Source organism: Pinus tabuliformis, chromosome 7 (assembly GCF_031772625.1).
Source record: "Pinus tabuliformis cultivar Carrire ecotype Pingquan chromosome 7, CPIR1, whole genome shotgun sequence".
NCBI classification, from domain to species: Eukaryota; Viridiplantae; Streptophyta; class Pinopsida; order Pinales; family Pinaceae; genus Pinus; species Pinus tabuliformis.
In genome coordinates, this window is record NC_142293.1 from 1,766,623,582 (window position 1) to 1,766,629,813 (window position 6,232).

Consider the following 6,232-nt stretch of genomic DNA (forward strand, 5'->3'; position numbering starts at 1 on the left):
GTCCATATTCACCTAAATCTTGACTTGCGTGTAAAAGAACTCATATAGTTTTTGTGCCAATTTGTTATGAGAAGAGATATATCATTAGGCATATGCAATCTGGATGATAAGGGGCCTGCAACTAAAGACCAAACTTGAAGAGAAAAGGGACAAGATAAAAACAAGTGGGGCATCGATTTTCATTCAAAGAGTAAAGGGGTCATCAGGATGGGCCACTTATCCCTCTCTTTAAGGTTTTTAATGGTTAGGATCTTCTTATGAAGGAGGGTCCAACAAAAGGAATTAACTTTGAGGATGGAGTTATTTGTCCAGAGCTTTTTCCAGATGGAAGATTTCAGAGGGTTTTTCTCCTAAAATAGTAATTCCTCATATCCATCTTTGACAGTATGTTCATGGGCTTTTCGTCCCAACTTATCTTTTGTTTGGCGATTTAAAGGAGCACAACCAGACAGTCTGAGAAGAAGAAAATTGACTAGGCTAGAGAGGTTGGATGGGATGCGTTCCGGACACCATCTTGACCACATACCAACACTATTCCATTTACTTAGATGAGCTAAAGATGTGATTCCACGATTTGAGAGATGATGTTGTAGAGGCTTGAGCGCTTCATAGTCCTTTAGAGGAGAACGATTTAAAATTGAGTCTAACCATATACATATGTGAGAGTCATTACCTAGGGTCCAATTGAGGTGATTAGTAATAAGATTGGACAAGGCATAAATAAGACGTGAGACAGGTGAACCAAATCTAGGATAGATGTGAGCTTCAACTCTACTTTTGGGATTGGATCTCAAGTATTTACTAGTAAGAACGTGGACCCAATAGGAGTCCTTGCTTGTATTCATTTTCCATGCCAACTTCGTTCCCATTGCTTGATTCATTAGAAAGGGATCTTTGATCCCCATACCTCCACGTTCTCAAGGGGCTTAGATAGTCTTCCAATTAATCAAATGGAGTTTTCTGGAGGAGTCCTTACTTCCTTCCTAAAGAAATTTCATAATAACCTTACCTACTACCTGCAAGATGTATTTGGGTGCCAACAAAGCTGAGAATTGGTATAGAGGCATGGACGACAAGACATGTTTGATGAAAACTATTTGGCTAGTTAAAGTGAGCCATCGAGCTCCCGAGGTGTAATATCCCTAATTTTTGTGTGTGCGGAAATTACTAAGGAGTTGCCCAATTTTCTTGACATTATATAAAATGTCAATTATAATTAATAAAATGGGGAAAGTATTGTTTTATTAGAGAATGGTTGCAAAATAATATTTTATTGGAGAATGACAACAACAAAATATTTTATTGGAGAATGGTTGCAAAATAGTATTTTATTGGAGAATGATGACAAAATAATATTTTATTGGAGCATGGTGGCAAAACATTATTTTATTAGAATGGTGAAAGAATATTATTTTATTAAAATGGCGGTGAAAAATCATTTAATGGAATATGGCCCCCACCAATAAAATAATATTAAAAAGAAGTCTAGAAGCATGGGTGAGAAATTATAAAATGAGGATGGACTCATTTGTTGAGCATTATATTCCTATCTATCTCATTGACATTGAAAAGAAACTCAAGCTAGTTTTAAACTTAAGAGTTTCAAGTGAAACTCCAAGCTGATTTCAATGGACTTCGAGTGCCACCCTAATTAGCTCTTGGGGAAGAACACTTCAAGTCTCCCATTTGTATATATTGCAGAGTCATACAATCTTCAAGAGGGTGAGTACCAAAGGATTGGGAGGACTAATTTTGAAGCAATTATGAAGGCCGAAATTCTCTGCCAAATTCCAGGATCACCTTCAACTCAAAAGGACTGAGCAAGTTGTATTGAGGCCAATTATTTGTCATTGATGATAAAACTAGATAGTGTCTATAAGTTCATTAATCAAATGTAATTACATATATACATGCACACACAATCTGTTGGTTGAGAGAATATCTCAACCACACACCAATGTAGGAAATATATCCTAACTACTAGGAACAAACTCCTTTACTTAGTAAGAATCACAACTAGAGACAAGTAGGAATTAGATATTCCAACACCCCCCCCTTAATGAGTACTTGTCTCCATATCGATCTGCAAAATCTAGTTGTGGTCAAATATACCACAAAGAATATGTTGATGTCCATGTAAAGGAGAAACCATCCATCGAAATGCATGGGTACTAACCGCTGCAACCGCCAATCTTGTAGGATGTCCTTCGCATACATGGTTCTTCCAACCATTATAACTGCACACCTGTACTTGTACCTGTAAATCCCCCTCCAATATCATCATGGGTTTTATCGGATTACTCGTAACCATGCTCTGGGTTTTATCGGATCACCCTCAACCATGCCACCAAGGGCTCTCAGCGACCAAGGCTAAACACAGCCACCAAGGCTCAACTCAGCCATGAAGGCTCATCACAGCCACGAAGGCTCTTCAGCCACTTTGGGCGACAAACTTGCCACTAGGGCACTCCAATCACTCTGGGCTACAAACCTGCCACTAAGGGACTCTAACCACTAAGGCTCACCAAAGACCCGACTCAACCAAGCAAGGGTTTTCTCGACTAACCCTAAACCATGCCTACAGGAATCTCTGTCCCACCTCACTCTTACACGTGGTTTCTGGCTTACCACAAACCGACACTGCAAATACAAAGTGGTTTTTAAATTACCACGAACTGTATGGGGTTACACATGCCTTACAAGGTTTACAACATAACTCCAACTTTTGGAGTTACCAGGTACATACATTACAAAGACCACTACAAAACATCCTAGACTTGCTTACTAATAAAATGTATGTGATACATTAATACATCATGCTCAAGAGTCTATTCCACACACTCACACAAATTCACACAAACTCAATTGTCCATCATCGTTTAATCTTTGATGCAACTCTTCTAATGCCATCTTAAGTGTCATGTCTTCATCATATCCTCCAAATTTGTGTATTGTTGGAATGACCAGTTCCAACATACACTCAAAAAATGTGACAATAGTTGGTCAGACCAATGTCACTTCAATAATAACCAGAAATACCATAACACGATGAAAATTAATAGAATTAGCCCCAAAATCCTGCATTCAACTTGATTAAAGACTGCTGTCACCTTTATGATTTGACCAACAATTTCCAACTGCCCATTTAACACCTCAAGCATCTTCAAGTTTTTCATACCAATTTAAAAACTGAAATAGAAAATTGATTTTCCCTCCAGAGTTTCATGTGATTCATCCATCTACGCAATCAAGATATTTTATACCATCGATCACACAGCCTTAGCGATTGTTTCCAGCTTTGACTGCGATTGGACGCAACCTCTAGCACCTCGTTATTTTGACCACCAGTTATATCCAACAGCGCCCAACCTCCACAGCAATCTGATGCATACTTAACGCCCACGGAGGTCCACCTAAGCAAATCAACGAGCCCTCCTAACCGGCCATGCTTCGGATTTGCAATTACGCTCCGTGCCCAATGTTGATTACACTTCAGTTGCACTACAACAATCAGGCTCATGTGCCACAGTCAGCGGCTCCACACTCTAGCACTTACAATGAGATATTTTCCCACAAAACCACGTCTGGGTATGGCAGAGAAACATTGTCGGCGATGATGACGGTGATGCAGCCCAGGGCCACGGATTCCACAATGCAGGGGCTCCAGGGTGCCCACCTCAATGGGGAGAGGCAGACATATCTGTGCTTCATTTTCCGGTCCAAACCCTGGCAAGCCCGGGAGCAATAATGCACAGACCCACATGCAGAACATCTCCTAAATTCATGTTTTCTGGTCTCTGGCCTCCCGCATTGAGAATGAGAGCAGAGTCTTAACCCCTCTGCCGGCGGATGCAACGCAAACCATTGTACCAGGGATGTGTTTATTGCATGAAAATTTGCAGGCAATGCGCTGCACCCAAAATCGCTTTGTGATGCGATTCTCCTATTTCCGCGACGACGATCATGGCGGCTGCTTGCTGAGCTCCCGTTCTTGCTGGAGTTTAACTCGCCTGGATTTCGCCTGGATTCCGTCCATCTGAAAGAGTGTAATTGAAACCGTGCATGCAGCAATACGCTTCTCTGGCAGCCGCTGCCTCTCTTGCATTTTCTTCTAGAGGCAATTTCCGCCCCTCTTCGGCATTCTTTTTAATGCCATACCCATCCTGCAAACAATGGCCGAGCTCTCTCATCACGTCTAAATGTCCTATAGCGGCAGCCTTGGCACATAGAACAACTCCAGCCTTTAGGACTTTGTCCTTTCTGAATCCTCCGCTTCCATTGAATTTTATAATGGCCAGAGAATACAGGGCGCATGGGTGCGATGCAATTGCTGCTTCGGCCATTAAAACCAAGTCTGATCCTCTGTTCATCGGGCAATAGAATCGAATCATGCCAAGCATGTAACAGGCTTCTCGATTGCCTGCGTCGGCACAAAGTTTCAAAATATATATCAGTGTTAGCAATGAACTGTAGGTTCTTAGAGGCTCACATTCACGGCTCTCCAGGCTCGCCTCATCCAATTGAGCCCTCCAGTGCTCAGACAGACTTCAAGCGACCTCATTCAACCAACGTGCAATACTCCATATCACCAGCATGCAGCATGCAATCTTTCACAGCAGGCTCCCTTGACTTTGAGAACCTTGTTCGATGGACAAACTTAAAAATCTAAAACAAAATATAGTCTCTTATTTCTCTCAGCCCAGGACTGGGCAGGGCTATGATACCATGATACAACTATATAATGTCTATAGGTTAATTAATCAAATTATATGTTAATTAATCAAATGTAATTATATATGGAGAGGCAATTTGTTGGTTGAGAGATTATCTCAACCACACAAAAAAATATATTTTAACTATGGAAAAAGACTCCTTTATTTAGTAAAACTAAAATAAGTAACTAGAGAAAAGTAAAGATTAAATATTCCAACAATTGAGAAGTCACATTATTCCAAGAGAGTGATCGTTTTACATTACCAAGAAGAGTGTATTCTGAAGTATATATATATACAATCAGATTTGAAGGAGCATTTCCCATAGATTGTTTTCCTAGCTTGAGGACAATTTTTTTTCACAAGGAGGGTCAAGGGTTTCATGCTCATCTTTTCTCTAAGGGATGGATTGATCTTTGTAGACACCTTCAGAAATTTCAGTATCAAGTGCGGCCATTGAAGAGGGAGCATTTCAAATTTTTTTGTGGCATTTCCAGAACTTGGGAGCCAAGACTGGGGATCGATTTTGTCATTCAAAAGCCATATTCTGCCATGAAGACAGTGAGACGAATCTCTAACTGAGGAGAGGCAACGTACAAATTTGAGGAACGATGGGTCATTGAGGCCACGAGTTTACCATCTTTGGGAATTTATCTGCTTGTAAACGATTTGTTGGATTGATGTATTATTTTTGGGTTATTTCCTCATTCAAGGACGTGTGGCGGAACCTATGCAAACTCAATTAAAGGTGCTATGAACTTCCTTAAGCTCGTGATACTTCAAAATACAGTGCTTACTTCTGGTTCATCTTGGCTGTAAACAATTGATATTATTATGAGAGGGATGTACCAGGTTCATTGGTTTTTCTCCCTATCATAAGCTCTGTCAATTGATGTGTAATTTCTGAGTTTATTTAATGAAGAAATGAACAATTGATGGGTGTCCTATCATCACAGAGATGTATTTTTCTCGTTGAATTTATTAGTGGCATCAAATTATTATCCTGAAAAGTCATTTAGAAGTATCGTTCTGGATGTGTATATGTTTATGTTATCAAAGCAAGGAGCATTTCACCCACATCAGACTGCCATTAAAATATCTGACGAAATATCTATCTGAAGAAAACACTAAAACTCAGAAAAGCATAGTGGGTATTTGGGATATACCAGGATTCCAGTTTGGTTTTAATTTTTGAGAGGACTAAGAACCATGAATGCGGAGAGATATTTTTTAGGCAAATGAGGATTCCAAGGTATTTGAATTCCTTCCATCCTTCCACTGCACTGAAACCAAATATAACACCAATTTGGAGACGTTTCACCGTCAAGATATTCCATCAGAAAACATGTGATTTGGTTGAGTTAGCTAAACCCCGTGAGGATGCAAGGAAACAATCCAGGACTATTTTATAAAAGATGTTACTGATCCTAGGACTGCAAAGCTGGCTGAAATCTGCTTAAGGTCAACAGTGTTCACCTTCGAAGGAATATTTTATGAGCAGACATCAGGTGTGGCAATGG

The 6,232-nt window shown here is 40.1% G+C and overlaps 1 pseudogene; it reads right to left on the reverse strand.

Annotated features, from left to right (window-relative positions):
- Window positions 1-3,552: 3,552 nt before the first annotated feature.
- Window positions 3,553-4,358, reverse strand: LOC149255422 (F-box protein At1g67340 pseudogene; annotated as a pseudogene).
- Between the last annotated feature and the right edge of the window lie 1,874 nt (window positions 4,359-6,232).